We start from the raw sequence: 18,654 nt of genomic DNA on the forward strand, positions 1-18,654 counted from the left end.
CACTAAACCTCCCTGTCCTGACACTGCAGCTCCATGCAGAGTCCACCCTGGGAGAAGCAGGAGAAGACTCATCAGGCTTGGGCAGGGAATGGACAGGTCAGGGGAAACAAATTCTCCCCTAGTCTGGTCCTGCAAAATTAGTCAAACAAGATAATACGGTCAACAATGCCAAGCTCCAGCTCCTGGACCAACTGCAGCCAGGAGAAGGCCCTAGTGGTGCAACTCTAATGGAGCTGTGCTGCTGAGAAGACAGAGGGCCGCCATGGGCTAGAGCCAGTGTTCAAGGCCTGAGGATCTCTGCTAGATTTCGGAGGAAGCCCCTGTATCTCTGACAGTACAATTTAGGGGATCCTCCATCTTCTGAGACATTTCCTATGGGTTTCTCTATGGAGGGGACAATCCGCATCTCTGTCCTCACCTGCACATGAACCACCCCGTTAAAGTTGATTCACCCACAGTTTAGCATTTTTTTCCTATTTGCCTGTATTTATTAGCATATGCTGAAGGAAGTTGGCGCTGCACTGCAGGGCTGCTTGGTTGAAACTATGCATCTCAACAGTCATAACACTTATAAAGAGTCCCCTTTAAATTTGAAATGAGCTACCCTAAAAGAGGTGACCTCTCAGTGCATCTGACCTCCTGGAAGGAGAAGGGGCAATGATGGTCCAGGCAGGTCCTGCATCATTCTGCTTCTATAACCCTGAGCCACTTTTAGGGCAGGAGGCTCCTTTTCTGCACTAAATGCAGTCAGCTAAGAGTCAGATCTTGCCCAGGAAACACCACTGTGAAAAAGGTGCTTCAGCACATTGTCTTTGACATATGATCCAGGGGTTTGCCTATGTTGGTAACAACGTTAAATGAGGACCTGCTCCAGAACCCACCAAAATCAATGCAAAGAATCCCGTGTGCTTTGGACTGTGTCCCATGACACAGAAGCTGACTGAATTCCCCCTTTTCCAAATGGTAAAACATTCAGCAAAACACTCCCCTCTCTCCAAGGCAGCATTTTAGGTGTGTGACTCATCTGCCTCTTTGGTAAACTCAAAACAATTTTGCATTAAAAAGATGAATAGGGAAAAAAAATGTATTTAAAACAATACTTCCAGTGCTCAAGTATACAGTGCAAAAGCACCACAGAAATGCCTAAGAGAGATTTCTTCAGAGGGCCTAGATGCCACCATTTCATTTGTCCTTCCAAACCTTGCTCTGATGTGTGGTATCATTATAAGATTAGCTCTCAGGAGGGAACCCAGCTTTGTGAACGGCTCAGTGAACTCTGAGGCGTCTATGCTCCTAAGTATTACAAAAGCCAGTGGAGCCACAAAAGCATGCAGCAGGGAATTTCTGGGCCCTGATCCAGAAGGATATGCTGCCTGCTTCCCTCAAGCTGGCACATTGAATTTGGTCCTAATTGCTGGATTCCTCTAAAACTCAGAGGAGGGAGCAGGCCCACTAGTCACCCCTCCACACCCCCTGAAGATCTGAGAGAATGAAGTGGGCTAGTCAACTACCCCACAAAGGTGCTGGGTGGGTTGGACTTGAAGGGTCTGAAGAATACAACACATGGTAAAAAGGAAGTCCAAATCTGAAGAGAGAGGTGTCCTGTGGGCAGGAAGGGTCAACTCCGATTAAGGGTGGGGCAGATGCCGAAAGGTTGGAATAGTTCAGATAAACATTGGTATGCACCTGAACTCTTTGGGAAGTTTAAACATCCCTAGTTTTTATTTACAGTTCTTCTAAAGTGACGCAAAACTCTTCAAATTTCATCTCCAATACCTCCAGCAGCATCTCGCCGTCTGTCCCTACCACTCAAAAAATCAGTATTAGACAGGTTAAGCTGAAGAGTGCTCTTAACAAAAAACATAGATGGCAGATCCCTTTTCTTTAGAACTCTCTGCCCTGAGTGAAAATTCTTCAGCCCCTTCCAGCTTTCTCAACAGACCTTCCCCTCTCTCTTTTCTGTTCCCCACACAAAGCAAATCCACACTGTAATGCTTGACACAGCAGGAAGCCAACACTCAGACCCAGAGATCCATAAATCGTCCAAAAGTTCAAAATATATCAATCACCATTTTGTATCCCACACATGTTTAAACACCACATAGCCCTAATATGTTGTTTTTCACCTAGTTGCTTTTTCTGAGACCACCGCCCAATGTTGCAAGACAAACATGTTGAGCATGAGCCTACTGTGAAAGTGGTTTGGGTAAGCTTTTAGAACAACCTAGTTCCCACCCTTGCACAAAAAGGTTGTGAATCCCCTACCCTTCCCTTCCAGGGTATTTTTTAATGGAGTGGGTGGCTTGCACAAAAGGTGAGGGTATAAAGTATGAGCTGACTGGGGTATCAAGAAGTGGATGATCAGTTTGGTTCACCACTTGAGTTATTTTGGAATAGCTTTCCACATTTCTAGCAATAAAACACATAATCAAACGGTCGATTTTAAGTTTGAACTGTCAAGTTTTTGTGTCAATTAAGTTCTCAATTTGCTGCCACAGGAATCTCTAAAATTACACTTTTAGAAAAGGCGTAGTGTATACAGTCTATTAAAAAACCAAACACAGATTCAGCTGGAGCTCCTTTTCAGCTCACCTGTCACGGTGCACAGAGCATTGAGATCTACAGCAGAAACAAGGAACAGATGTCAGATGATTGAAAAACTTGAGCCTTCCGTTGTTTTACTGACTTGTCGCCGCTGAGAAATTTGCTTTAATTTACTTTAAAAGTAAATGACTGGATCTTCGTAAAAACAGTGGCAAGGCAGAGTTCTTAATGAGGATGTTAACCAAGGATTCCATGTAAGAACCAGAGCCTCCAATTCCAAGTGCAATGTCTATTCGAATATACATATCTATCTCCCCTCTGAAACATGCCGATTTATTTTCAAGAGGCCTGACATACCTGGGGAAGCAGCATGTGAGCTCTTGAAAGCCTGCCTAAAAACTAGAGTGATTTTTTTTACGGTGCTTGACTGTGCCAGGTAATGTCATTTTTGAAAGAAATAATTCATAACCAGATAGAGACCCTTTTCCTTATTACCCTGTGGGCTTGAAAGCAGCCTTCAAAACAGCTTGAAGAAAGAGGGAGAGGGGGAAAAACTGCCAAGAGTCCTGCAGTCCAGGGACTTCAAATCAGGCAAAGATACACAACAGTTTGAAAATAAACTAACAGCCTGTGCTGTTCTTGGCTGATATCCTTGCCGTTTTGAAGAGGATGAGTAGAATTCCCTCCTCCCCTTCAAGTACTGTAGATGCAGTAAGCAATGCTTTGGTGCTTTACAGACCAACAGGATCCCACTCAGCCCAGGGATATGTGGTGTGGGAGGCGGAATCACTTAATATCAACCACAAGTGGCCACCTCCACCCAAGCCTACACAGAACACCAGAGAGAAATACACCCACAGCCACTGGACAAATGCTGTGGCCCCTGTGGAATGGAAGTGAGGGGAAGTTGTATAAGAGGAAAACGGTACAGGGGTTTCAGAGGATATGGCTGAGCTTGTCCCCTTCGGGTATCTTACCGGGATATGAGAAAGAGATGTTCATGCGGGATCCCGATCCAAAGCCCTCTGCAGTCAATGGAAAGGTTCCCAACAGAGCTCAACTCCACTGGGCTTTGGATCAGGCTCGGCAGGGCCAGTGAGGTTCATTCTTGGTGTAATATTATAATAAAAAATAATTATACCGTTTGGAGAAACTTTCATCCAACATCTGTTTCCAACCAGCACGCCCCATTTGGAGTCCTACACTCCAAAGCACAGCTCAAAAAGATATTAGAGATATTATCCACTTAAAAATTAGCACCAGTTAATTCTGCAAGCCCCTGTTTGCTTTATTCGTGTGAGCAGTCTCAATGAAAATGAAAAAAGCTATTCAAGTGAATAAAGCCACAGATGCCCAAGAAAAGGCAGTGGCCCAGATTCTGAGCACCACTCAGCATGGCTCAGGAGTGGGAGGCCGAGGTATAGGTGGCCATATGCCATCCTTGTAGTCCCTTGATTTTGGGGCCAGCTTGGGATTAGTTGTTTCCCGAGGGTAAGTTAAAGCACGCTGAAGGCTCTGACTGCCTATGGCCCCAAAGGGGTTTTCCGGCAGCTAGAAAGAGTCAGAGTCTCAGGGTTGAGATGGAAGGGGTGGCTGAAGCACTACACTGGCTCTACATTACCCAGGACTCCTCTTACACAAGGGGAATTCCCAGTAACTAATGAAGTCAGGTGGCTTCCCAGCTGTTCTTCCTGGAGTCTGACCCAGGGTTTAGAAGCTGCAGGAGGCGGGTCAGGCAAATCCATCGCGGGAGCTCCCCTGATTCCCTATCTTCCCGTTCTGTTGTTCAGTGTTCCTCAGAATACAAGGCATCACCATCTTCACACCTGTCTCAAGGTAGTTGTTACATTCATTTAGGGGACAGCAGGCAAGTTTTCCAATGACTGGGGCATGAGATAGCCACACAGCCTCTGACCAAGTTTCCTTTCAGTATTAGACCCAACCTGTTGTGTAAGAGACATGGAGATTCTCATTGGTGGGTAAACAGTAGGACAAATGGACATTACTGTGCTTTGGCAGATGTGCTCCTTTGGGTTTTGCTGACTCCACAAGGATGAAGCTTTCCTCAGAATTTGGCCTGATATCTACAATAACCTCTTTCTTTGCCACCAAAATGCAACCACTCCTGAGGTCTATGTGCAGATGCATGTGTGTGTGTGTGGAGTGTGAGGGTGGGGAATGGCAAAGAATATTATATTAATTTGAAGCTATCTAGTGGAATTTAGCCTGGACATTAGAGTAACGCCCATAATTCCATTGGAGCTTTAATAATCACAAGTGTTCAGGACCTCAGTTCAGCACCACAGCAGCAGCCCCCTGTTGGAGCATCAGTTTAGCTGATTCAAAGAAAAGCCTGCCATCTAAGGACTCACAAACAACACTTCTTACACCAACTTGCGGGTCTCCCATCCAGGCATTAATCAGGCTACATGGAGCTCGGCTGGTCTGACAAAAGCAGAGCTTGAAGCACTATGGCACTATGCAAAGTATCACACATTTATTTAACTGTGGTTTCATTCCTGATATTTTGAAAAATTCTGCTGAAATGTTACATAAAACTGGGTCATTATTTTCCCCTCAGCTCCATTTCCATTTTAATGCTGATCATGGACTCAGAGAAATGTTGGGCTGGAAGGGACCTTGAGAAGTCATCAAGTCCAGCCCCTGGATTGAGGCAGGACCAAGTACACCATCCCTGACAGGTATTTGTCCAATCTGTTCTTAAAAACCTCCCAGGATGGGGATCTCAGCTGGAAGACTATTCCAGTGCTTATAATTAGATAGTTTTTCCTAATATCTAACCTAAATCTGCCCATTACTTCTTATCCTACCTTCAGTGGACATGGAGAACAATTGATCATAGTCCTCTTTCAAACAGCCCTTAACATATTTGAAGACTTATTCGATTCCCCCTCGATCTTCTTTTCTCAGGACTAAACATGCTCAGTTTTTTTAACCTTTCCTCATAGGTCAGGTTTTCTATCATTTTTGTTGCTCTCCTCCAGACTTTCTAATTTATCCACATCTTTCCTAATGTGTGGCACCCCGAAGTGGCCACAATACTCCAGCTGAGTCTTACATACCATTCTGTTTCCATTGCAAAAGTAAAATGTCCCCATAATATACTTACACCATCCATTTGTACAGCTTATTTCCTTGTGGTATGGTTTCGAAAGGATAGTGGCATAACAGCCAGAATAAATTTTATTCCAAAATTTTAATAGCTGAAAGTGAAGCTTAAAAAAAAATCCTGCTAGCCTTATCATATTGGCAGATACTGTTCTTTAGATGTATTGCACAATGGTAATCAGGCTATAATATAAATACACTGCATCTTTAATTCATTAATCACTCTGGAAAACAAAATGAACTACTGTAAAGAAGATTATACGTTTTTCTTCTTTTTTCCAATAAAAACTGGTGACTAAAACTCTGTTCTTTAGGGGCTTAGAGAAGGAAACATAGATTTTCACCTCTGCTGCAGCTGCAGCTGCAGCTCAAATATGAACCACTGGCTTAAGTCCCTGCAAGGTCAATTTAGCTTTACATCCGCCTCATCTACATAAACTGGTCTCCTAGAAGCTTTCTGCACCTGGATCTTCTGGCTGCAATCTTAAACACCATAACTACTATTTCCTGTTGCTCAGTATCTTGTGTACTGGTTAGATCAGGGGTAGGCAACCTATGGCACGCGTGCCGAAGGCGGCACACGAGCTGATTTTCAGTGGCACTCACACTGCATGGGTCCTGGCCACCGGTCTGGGGGGCTCTGCATTTTAATTTAATTTTAAATGATGCTTCTTAAACATTTTAAAAACCTAATTTACTTTACATACAACAATAGTTTAGTTATATATTATAGACTTATAGAAAGAGACCTTCTAAAAACATTAATATGTATTACTGGCACACGAAACCTTAAATCAGAGTGAATAAATGAAGACTCGGCACACCACTTCTGAAAGGATGCCGACCCCTGGGTTAGATGCTACTCTCCTACCCCGGAGATGCCTAGTTTATAAAGCACTTTGTGTGGGAATCACCATATAAATGTGATATCTTATCAAGTCAGATCTCTGACAGTGTCATTTTGTATGACTGCCCCAAACTGTGTTCTAAAAGAAATGGGCCACTGTTCACATAGGAATTGGAATCCTGGATGAAGTGAGCGAGACGGCATCACAGATGTTTGTAACGAGGGTGGGATGGACTTTTCTCCCCTGAAATGTGAACTTCCCCAACACAGTGCTATGCACTGCAAATTCCCCAATGTCCACAACCATGACCTGGCAACAATCCCCAGACCCTCTGCAGCAGCTAATTGATGCTGACTACTGAAAGGACAAGCAAAGATGCCTTTTCACTGTTGCATATTCCGTGGCCACAGAATCCCATTATGTTGGCTACTTTTCAATCAGATGGACCTCCCAATAGGTGCAATTCACAGCTGCTTCAGGCACCATCTCTATGCTAGATTGTTGCATGTGTACTGGAATGGATCACTGCCTGGACCACTCCTCCCTATCAATCACACCCATTTTCCCACAGCCATTCATTCTCTGGATGCAGTGCTTGCAGCACACCAAGGTGCTCCATCGTCACTAGAAGTACTATAGAGCTTTGGTGCACTTGCTGCGGCTTGCAAGGCTGTTGGTGCAACTTGCACTCCACTTCTCGCCAGCATCCCATGCATTGGATGGGACAATCAGACCCAGGAAACTTGAACAGAAAGAAACTGCTGAAATATAGTAGGTGTATAGCATTGGTGGCCTCACTGAGGATGCTCTGTTGGCTTCACAGTTACCATACGTGATGGCACTTTCTGGACATCTAATGGCTGTTGTGCTATTGGTGACCTTGGGCAAGTTCCCCCTCTCCCTGTGTCTCAGTCTCCGCCCCTCCCCCCCCCCCGAAAAGAGGCAAAGTAACAATAAAGTTAGGGGTGCCTAGACTCTAGGAAACCCCATTCCAACTCCTGGCAGTGTCATATTAGCCCTTCTCATGGGGTAAATTTAGTTCCATGCAGTTTACTGTATGTGGATTCTTCAGACAAGATCTTAAATAAAAAGGTCACATCCGCATCTCCATGGCAGCATTCACAAGAGAAATAGTTCGTTCCACTGGCCAAACCTCCCCCTCCTACTCCAACAATTGTGTACGGGTTGGTTTCTTCCCTCCATCCCATTATTTCATTTGTGGTCAATATATACAGCTTCAAACGGTGTTTGCAGGAGCTACGCCATTGCCTTCAATTAAATCTGGGCCCCAATACTTACATATAACAGTAAATCAATGGGAGTGTGGCCTGTGGAAGAACTTAAGGAATTGGCCCAAAGTTTTGAAGAGGAGCTAAAAGAAAATGTTTATAATATTCCTGGTGAATCATCCATGCATCTTGATAGGTTCATGGAATTCTGCCATTCAAATGCAGGAAATAAAAGGGTGCACAAAACTAATTGATAAGGTTTTCACACATACAGATGGCTGAGAACAGAATATCTAGGAGGCCATGACAATTCCACATTCCTGATAATGTACTGAAAGTTTTAACATCTCTTAAATATAGAGAAAAATGCATTTGGAATAGGGCCCAAATGTCCCTTCCTCCTCATTCACCATCTTTTTCTCTCCTGGAAGGTTCCCAATGCGCCTAAACACTGATCTGGACCAATTCTTGGCTTCTCTGCTGAGATTGCCAATCAGTGCTAACTGTGGTGGTCTGCTATATGGACCTCTCTGCACCAGGAACAGGACGGTGACCACAAGACTCAGCTTCACATACCAAATATGCCATCAGAAAGGCTTTATATCCAGTTCCCTAGAGAGAAAATCAGGGCTACCAATGGATTCTCTACGTGTTCTAAAAAGCATGTAAAGATGTAAATACATATTCCTCCTTTCTCTCCAATTTAGAGTAGCCTGTGTCCCGGGGACCTTTAACTATACATTGTGCAAACTGCACAAATGTGTGACTGAGTGATGCTGAATATGTCTGTGAATATAATCGTATGAGATGCTGAGTGGAGTCCACAGGGATTTCTTGTTGCTAGCAAGAAGTTGATTAGTTCCTCCATCATCAGTGTGCATGAGGGTCACAGAACTGAAAGCTGACCCCAGATAGATCTAAATAACATCTCTATTTTTAAAACAAAACTGTTGTGCTGTAACTTTCACAAAAGAGCAGTTACAGCTACGCACTTCTTCTGATTTATCTGTCTGACCTCTTTGACACTTCTGCCTCCCCCATGTGACCATCAATTTCCCCCAAACATCCCAAATATAAGGCCCAATCCAACTTCCACAAATCAGTCACCTGAGCAAACTCCACAAAGCCCTGAAAAACTGGAAGGCTAGGGCACAGGATAGTACTGTAAAGCCAGTGCAAAATAGTAGCAGAGCAACATCTAAAAATCAGGGAGACATGTTTTGCTGGACGGGGAAGGGGGGTTCTATTTGTTTAAATTAAATTCCAAAATTCATGAAGCTTCAACAACTGCAAAATGGGGCTTAAAAACAAACAAAAAAACTAATTTATTTCATCTCCATTTCAGCATTGCAATGCATTAGAAACCTTGTTTGTGCTTTCCCTATCAGATCTAGAATTATATTTATTTCACAAATTAGCTCTCTTGATCTCAAACAGGGAAACTAAAGTTATATTAAAAATGGTAAGTGATGCTTAAACGGCTGATCCTGCCAATAAATAATGCCTGCCTGTAATTTGAAAACCATTATGTAGTTGAAGCAATGAATGATTTAAGACTGCTTATTTAGATCACCTGTGATAACATGTTTAAAGTCAAGGCTCTACACATACAATCAAACATGAAAAGCAAGCTAAAAATCTTCATCTGGAAATAGGAAAACCAACAGGTTTTGCAGTTTTATTCTTTACTTTTTTAAAGATTTCATTAAAAACACAAGACGAAATAAATATTTTAGGCAACCAGCAACAAAATGGGAAAATACCATGTGTTCGGAGTTTTAGTGCCCTCTGAGTGCAGGAATTTATTTGCAGCAAGCACAAAATAGACAGCAAGCATAAAAATTCAGCAGATTCCCGCTAGTAAAATTATTTATCAAGCTAACAAGGGAGGAACCCTTCTAGTAGCAACAAGCCAGCAAGAAAAAGATGTGCCTTTATATTTTACCTTTGGGTTAGCGCACCAGTAAAAATGCCAACTGACAAGCACTTCACATAAACATTTCTTTCTAAATGAGCTGCCTTGTTAGAAAAAAAAAAATTCTAAGCAAAGGCGCACTACAGTCAACAGACAGAAAAATCCAGGATGAATGCAGTTTTGCTCAATAGTACAGAATATAAATAAAGACATAAAAATAACGTGGTTATATAAACGAGTTTAATAAATTAATACTTCATTTTATATTTAAAATAATAACTCAAGCTATAAATCCACCTTAGCATTTGATTGTACCAAAAAGAAAAAGAAAAAAAGAAGCACCTCCCAGTAATCTATTATTTAGATCTTTCTTACCTTTGGAACAAAATATATATAACAAAATATACTGTACTGTTGTTAGCTGTGCTACACAAGCCTCATTGCAATATTTATCATATATTTATTTTATGACTGGAACCCTGAAGTCGGTTTTACAGTTTAGTTTCACGATACCAAACGTTGATTATAAATTATAAATGGCTTTACTGCAGCCTGAACAGCCAAAAAATTTGGAGACACGTCGATCGCCTGATCCCAATTAAATTTTAAAGAAATAGTAAAGTGACACATCTTCCGAACAGCTGCACTCTAAAGAGGACTGCAAATTATTCCTGTCGGCTGTACAGTGAGGCTGTTCCCTCATAACAGTCCTTTGCTAGAATGTACATTTGACAATTGTCAGCAGGCTAAAAAACAAAAAATCCCAAAAACAATCCAAGGTCTTTTTTTTCTTTTTTCTGTTGCATAAAGAAAAAGGTTTGGGGGATCCCCAAAATCAGACTGTCTACTTTATCTCAACCTGTAACTCAGGAAGTAAAACCAGCAACATCTGTAGACAAGAAAGCAAACTTTCAGAGTTTTATACTGAATCTTGAGGGGAAAGGTTTTTATGAAGATTAAACAACATTGCTGGCCTGATCCTGTATTTGTTACTCAGGCAGAATGCCAAATGAAGCCAAGAGGGTAACAAATGTGGGGTAAGATACGTGAGCCAGATCAGGGGAAAAAGTCCCAAATAAATTCTCCTTTTAGCTTCTGGTCCCCTGCAAAGACCAACATTTTCCCCTGCTTCTACAGAAACTCACAGTACTGGGTGAGCATGACAAAATCTCCCACTGAACAAATGAACTGAACTGCTTCTTTAGGCTACCGAGTGCATTTCTTGTGCTTAGGCCAAAAAGTCTCCAAATCTAAAATGACCACTGCAGGGTCTGATCCTGCATTTCTCGAGCACTCTTTTGAAAACAATGTAAGTTTGGGGTGTGCATGTAATACAGGCCTGAGCTTTGGAGCTTGTTAAATGCTGATGGATTGCATGAATATGAATATTTGTCTGTAGGGGACAAAGGCTTTTGAAGAGTGAGCTCAACATCATGGGCAAAACATAAACAATAACAAAAAGGGGAAGAGCATCCTGGATGCAAACTACGAGATAAATAATATATTTCAACTTTTATGTTGCTCGCCTTTGATCTGGTACCGCTGACATTATGGTCCTGTTAAATTTTCAGCATACAGCCAACATGTAAAAACAGAGCCAAAAGGTATGATGGAATGAGTGGAATGGTGAATATAGAGAGGATCTCCTGTTGTTTGAACAGAAGAACGAGATAGTTGATGGGATGTGGCTGTTTCTATGGAAGATGAGTGGTTAATATATCCAATGTTGTGTTCTTGCCTTATTACAATATAATCTGAGGCCAAGCGATATGAACACAGAATTCCCATTAAGCCCAGAAACATGTGGGAGCGCTGTGTGCAGAGCAAATGGCCCTTAGTATTCAAACTGGAGTATATAGATAGATGGAGGTTCCAATCCTGTCCATACTTCTCATGGCCCTGGTTAAAACAAAGTAAGGAAAAAAGTAGTAAATGTGGAGGAAAACAAGGGGCATGCACCATTTTCCCCACTCCGCTTTTTATTTTGCATACCAAACTTTAGGGACGAGTCCTACACACCCCTATTCACATGAGCAGTCCTTACACATATGAGTTGTCTAATACCCGCCAATTGAATGACAGCTGTTTTTATTACTGGCTGACTTCAAACAATCTTCGCTCTTTTAGGATCTTATATACTCAAAACCAAAACACAGTTAAGGACCCAATCCTGCAGCTTTCAGCCTTACCTGCATTAATGAAATTCTTAGTTTGGTATGGAACCCGATTAAGCTGGACCAACATAAGCTCGACTTTGTGCCAAAGCAGTGGATCCACCGCTAGAGTTTGCTCTGGTGCAACTGCATCACCGTAGTGCAAGGGCGGAGCAGATTTCCTTAATGTTGACTGCTCACATGCATAATGCCAGGAAATCAGATTCTAAGACGTCAATAACTCAGTACAATACTACCACCTAACATGAAACCGGCTATTTAATTACTTATCACCACTAACAAAAGGTCTCTTTATTTTGATTAACTTTGAGAGAACAAGGTACTTGGAATCAGAGTATGTTTAAATAATTACACAATGCAAGATAACATGTCTGGAAGCAAAAAATGGTGCAAGAGGAAGACGGAGAAGAAATAAACTTGTTCTCACTTCCCAATGTAAACTATGAATGACCTCCAGGTCAATTTTTCAGAGTATCTCAGATCAATTCAATTCTCACCTCCGCTCCCTACCTGCTAGCAAATGAATATATTGTGCCTTCCAATAGACTGAAATGACTAAAAGGAAATCGCATTTAGCTGCATCTGAATAACCATGGTTATTAGATGATGCATGCAGAGGAAAAATTACCATTTCTCTTCTTCTATTCCTTCTACTCTGTCTGATTGTCATTCTCACCTCACTGGTGATTAAGTTGTAGGATGCTCTTGCAGATTGTTAATTAGGTGTTAATATCTGCAAGGGGCCACAGCAAGCTTCTACACCTGAGGTCATTTCTCAGAAGTCAGGCTGTCTCCAGTGACAGTACCTGTAATTCCCATAGCTAGTTTGATTCCTACTCAACAGCTGGAGCTAGTATCTCTTTCATGTCTGGTTTCATTTCCTATCTGAAATTATATGAGTGCTAATATCTTTATTATCTTTCCCATAGATGTGCAATGCTTGAGAGAGTGGCACAGCATGTTGTTCACAGGCTTATTATTGTTATTGTTTTTACCACAGCATTTTGAAAACAGCTCAAGCAAAAATCTTTATGGTTAGCAAATTCATAGCTGAAGATTCCATTATTGGATCTGGGGAAGAAAGTAGGGCCGGGGAAAACAATAGCAATAATTTTGATAGACAAAAATAAAAGCTGCACAACTGGAAAGTGAAAATGGCTTAAACTTTGGGAACTAATGTAATGGCATTGAGAAGGGGGCGGGGAAATGAACAAGGCACCCTGACCTCCATAAGTCTTGGCAGCTGGTTTGTGAGTGTGTGCATGTGTGAGCCAGTGAACCAGTAATGAAGGGTTTTCAAGGACACATCATTTTGCTTAAGGTAATGAGTCATGTTATATTTACAATGATTAATAAAAAAAAAAAAAAAAAACAGCTTGGGTCTGCCTTTCAGAAAACGCCTTGCTATTTGAGGGCCTGCTCCTTGTATTTAATTGGGCACCCAAACCTCCCACTTTGTTCAGGGGATGAAATTCACATCTGGGCAAAGGGCATGCACGAGTCCTACAGACCACTTAAGTCCTGTTTTAGGAGTTTCAGGGAACGTAAATAATGAGTAGTCAGAACCATTGTATCTAAATACCTGTCATTTATATTCCTCACCCAAAGAGATGAAATAAGGACACAAAACAAATATAAATGACAGATCTTTATATATGCAGTGTTGTTGTAGCCATATTGGTCCCAGCATATTAGAGAGACAAGGTGGGTGAGGTAATATCTTTTATTGGACCAACATCTGGTTGATGATAGAGACAAGCTTCTCACTGGTTAAAACAAAGGAAGGTAAAAATTAGCTAAAAGGGAAAAAAAAGGCAGTAAATGTGGAGGACAAAAACTGGCACACGCCATTTTTTCTGTTGGTCTGATAAAAGATATTACCTCACCCACCTTGTCTCTCTAATATTCTGGAACCAACACAGCTACAACACTACTACAAACAAGATATTTACATAAACCCCTTTCAGCAGAAGGCATCAGAGAGCTTTACAAATATTTCTTAATTCTCCTAACACCCCTCTAAGGTAAGAATTAATAACCTAATTGTATAGCTAGGTAAAGTGAAGTATACAGAGATCAAAGGCAATAGGTATTTAGATGAAGCCAATGGAATTGACTACTCATGCTTAAAGCTAGGCAAATGCTTAAGTACCTTGCTAAATAAGGGATCAATTCATTTGACTAAGGTCTCACAGGGAGTCTATACAGTTAGACTAAAACTGTCCCATTTTCTAAGCACTGCACCTTTTGGAGCCATAAGAAATACGTTTAACATATTGCACGTTAAAGAGCTACTTTTTCAGTCTCTGATCAATGTGGACTGTATATTTGAAAAGTGTAGATCATTTGGTAAATGACAAACACTGAAAACCCCAAAGAAAGACTGTATCTATTAGCACGTAAACTAAAATTCTATGTTAGAACTAAACAACAGCAGAAATCACACTAGTGCAGTGATGTTTCAGGTCTTAATTCTAAACTCAAGCAAAACTAATAAATTGACCTTGATGGGAGTTTTGCCAGATTCGGCCACCAGTGATAAAAAATTCTGTTCTTCGATCATAAGGACACAAGCAGTTTTCACTCTCTCTTCAAATGAATACGGATGAGATGAAGACATAGGATTTTACAGTGTTTATTAAGTTTACACTTTCATGATGTATCAAACTTGTTTTACCTAGAATTTCTGTAAAACACCCTGTAAATTGTACATGGTGGGGGTTTTGCTCCCATTCTCTTGACTGACATAGCAAAATACCTTCCATTTGAAACAGGCCTAATATAAAAAAGGCCCTAGTTTGGCTAGATGTGCACATACATGGCTTCTACTGACTTTGATGGGAACTTGACCAATAATATGTCACGGAAGTTTTATGCATAATTTAGAATTTAGTAAAATGAAATCAATTTGTAAAGGGGTACCTACACACGACTGCAAACTCAAATAGAGCTCGTTCATACACACAGAAATTTAGCTGGTTACTTATTGCCTATATTCCCTTTCCATTATATCAGACATTTAGCCCTAGAAAAGAACTTGTGTGTTTAAGACCCAGCCTTCTACTGTCTCTATTGAAGTCATCATCCAGTGTTTGTGACATCACAGTCTGTTGCCGTGAAAATGAATGTTGAAGTCATATCCTACATTCTGACTTCAATGCAGACTAAAGCTGGACAGGAACAAAGCATGGGAAAGAGCAAGTTCCTGTGCAAGCACATCTTTTTAATAACTATGTGTGGGTACAAGGAGCAAATCCTAAAAAATCAAATGAAAAGTGAATAGATTTATATTTTAAGCCTGCTTTATTTAAAAGGTTTCCCTTGCATGAAAGTTCTTAATGGTAAGCTGCAAAAGGGAAAGGAAATGTGTGTGTGTTCTTTAATTCTTCTTATCCTCACCTTAACTTCAGGGCTTGTCTACATAGGGAAATTCAATGGCAAAACTACATCTGTATAATTATAACAAGAGAGTTATACTGGTATAACTTTCCCTATGGACACTCTTCTTCTGAAATAAGAGCAGCTTTTTCTAGTATAATTTAAACCAGGGGTAGGCAACCTATGGCACGCGTGCCGAAGGCGGCACACGAGCTGATTTTCAGTGGCACTCACATTGCCCGGGTCCTGGCCACCAGTCCGGGGGTATCTGCATTTTAATTTAATTTTAAATGAAACTTCTTAAACATTTTAAAAACCTTATTTACTTTACATACAACAATAGTTTAGTTCTAGTCTCCATATGGGGGGTTATGTAAGTGTGCATTCACACCTTTCCTTATACCAGTATAGCTTCCTGCCTAGACAGCCCTTAAACACACTGGCTGAAATTCTGGCCCCAGGAAGTCAGTGAGAGTTTTGTCATTGACTTCACTGGGTCAGGATTTCACCCACTATCTCTTCCTCCTCAGCAGAGAGGCAGATGAGTTGCAGTTTAGGTTTCACGCTATTGCGTTACCGTCAATGCAGCCCTCCAAAAATTACTAAGGTAATCCTCCAAAAATAAGCAAAAAGAATTCATTTATTTTGAAAAAAAAATATTAGGAGGTGATTATAAACTGTAAAGTCCACAAACAATTAGATTTGCTCTTGCCGTTCATCTATAAGGGGAACAGGAACATTATATTACGGTCTGTGTAAGAAGAACCAAATTTGGCCTTCACACAAATAGCATTAAAATCCCACTGACGTCAAAGGCAATGGAGACACATATCACAGGGCATAATTTGGCCCTTGCTGTGGCATTTTGCTCTTGGCTGTTGACTCCCTTATGCTAGAAAGTGGAAATGCTTTTCTGCACCAAATAAAATTAACAGGAAAGGTTGGATAGTGTAACAAATACATTGGGAAAGAATGTTTAGGGCCATATACCAGCCTTCAATCTTGCACAAGACCCACACTAACATCACCAGAGGCTTTATATCAGGGGTGGGCAAACTACCGCCTGGAGGCCACATTCGGCCCTTCAGACATTTTAATCTGGCCCTTAAGCTCCCGCCGGTGAGCAGGGTCGGGGGCTTTCCCCGCTCCGGCGCTCCAGCCGGGGAGTGGGATCAGGCATTTGCCCCGCTCCATGCGTGCCGTGGCTCTGCACAGCTCCCAGAAGCAGCAGCATCTCCCCGCTCCGGCTCCTACGTGTAGGGGCAGCTAGGGGGCTCTGCACGCTGCCCCCGCCCCAAGCGCGGCCCCTGCAGCTCCCGCTGGCTGGGAACTGTGGCCAGTGGGAGCTGCAGGGGCAGCACCTGTGGATGGGACAGCGCGCAGAGCCGCCTGGCTGTGGCTCTGCGTAGGAGCCGGAGGGGGGACATGCTGCTGCTTCCGGGAGCTGCCTGAGGTAAATGCTGCCTGGAGCCTGCACCTCTGACCCCTCCTGCGCCCCAACCCCCTGCCCCAGTCCTAATCCTCCACCCGCCCTCCAAATCCCTTGGTCCCAGCCCAAAGCATCCTTCTGCACCCCTCATCCCCAGCCCCACCCCAGAGCCCGCACCCCCAGCCAGAGCCCTCACCTCCACACACACCCCCCAACCCCCTGCCCCAGCCTAGAGCTCCCTCGCGCACCCTGAACTCCTCATTTCTGGCCCCACCACAGAGCCCACACCCCCCAACCGGAGCCCTCACCCCCTCCCACACCTCAACCCCCCAATTTCGTGAGCATTCATGGCCCACCATACCATTTCCATACCCAGATGTGGCCCTCGTGCCAAAAAGTTTGCCCACCCCAGCTTTATATGGATTATCTCATAAAATACCACCTCATATCCATGCTTATATTTTAATTTCATTATTAATATAGTGATATATATCAGGAACATGAACCAACTCCCACTGACTTTCACAGGAAAAAGTGCATGGAATTATGCCAAGGATTTATTTGGTCCATAATCTTACTACCTTTACATATATCAAAAGAGATGTTTGTATAGTGACTGTATCTTAATCAACAGCTACAATAGACTTTATTTACACACATCATATGAATTGCCTGCATTGCTACAAATATGCTAGAAATCACATAATTCCTTCAAAGAAATCAAATTAGCAATGAGATCACTGACACCACTGTCCACTACTATCCTCCTATAATATTAAATTCCCTTAACCAAACTGACTTTATGAGAATAAACTAAGTGAGCCTCCAGAGAGTGCAAAGTATTGGACTTTTCATATCTAAGCTTATTATTCCTAATATCACAGAGAAACTTCCCTGAACTGGCCTTCTCCTTCCCAAATTCCCCATCTGAGCAGATGTCTCTCTTTTTCTTGCATTTACCTGTCAATCATGTTCACAGCTGAAATTTGATTTCTCTCCCAACAGTAACCTTAGATGAAATATTACCATGGGGTCAGTCCAATCTCAACCTGGCCATAAAAGTTCATTAACTCTTCCTAGACCCAATATATATTTGTTTCAAAGTAATGGGATCTGTTTTTTCAACAATGCCTAACAGGACAACCAAAAAATATACAAGTAAATGAAATTATTGTGTCTATTTTCCAGGCCAGGGTACATTGTGCCTATATAAGTCCTGTTATTACAATTATACATTAAATTAAACACTTTTTAAAAACATGTCCATAGATAACTGAACAAAATTAGAAATGATTGATCTTAGCTTATTTAAAATAAAGAACTCTTGTTAGTGATGAGCTGATCGACAATACACTGTACCTGAACAGTGAAAAGAAGTATCTTGACTATGTTTAAAATTCCTATTCAAGCCTATTCAATATATGCAACATAATATGCTCTACAAGGACCCATAATAAAACTAGGGGTCTGATTTTCTTCTTGCTTAAACGCTATAAATCAGTTGTAAATTTACTGGTATCAGTGAGATTACACCCGTGTATAACTCATGTAAATTGAGAAGAGAATCAGGTCACAAAATGTGTCTCTTATGAAGTTCTCCCCTGGCCCAATCCTGCAGCCTATACCCAAGCAAAACTCCTGCAAATGTCAATGGGAGTTTGACCTGCATGAATTCTACAGGATCAGCCCCCCTTCTCCACACAGTCAGCCAAATTTTAAATAAAAATAAAACTCAGTTGCACTAGCTAATAAAAGCTAACAGTGCTTTGTTTAATAACACCCTTAATTGTTGATATAAGTGTTGTAGACTGTATTCTTGTCTAAAATAAGAGATTCATAATTAAACTCACACAGGGATCTCTGTAATTGAAAATCCCATTTAAACCGCTTAGTGTTTTTTTACAGTTGAGCCTGATAATAAACAGATCCCATGGACCATATGTCTGCCTGAATCTAAGGAGGTGTGTGTGTGTGTGTGTGTGTGTGTGTGTGTGTGTGTGTGTGTGTG

The 18,654-nt window shown here is 41.8% G+C and overlaps 1 protein-coding gene across 2 annotated transcripts in view; it reads right to left on the minus strand.

The window, feature by feature from the left end:
* The window catches only part of LOC113409637 (transcription factor Maf), a 238,511-nt gene that overhangs the window by 205,489 nt on the left and 14,368 nt on the right, over positions 1 to 18,654 (minus strand). The window lies entirely within an intron of this gene.

The sequence above is a fragment of the Terrapene carolina genome, unplaced genomic scaffold, assembly GCF_002925995.2.
Source record: "Terrapene carolina triunguis isolate 2854851 unplaced genomic scaffold, T_m_triunguis-2.0 Scaffold33911, whole genome shotgun sequence".
NCBI lineage: Eukaryota > Metazoa > Chordata > Testudines > Emydidae > Terrapene > Terrapene triunguis.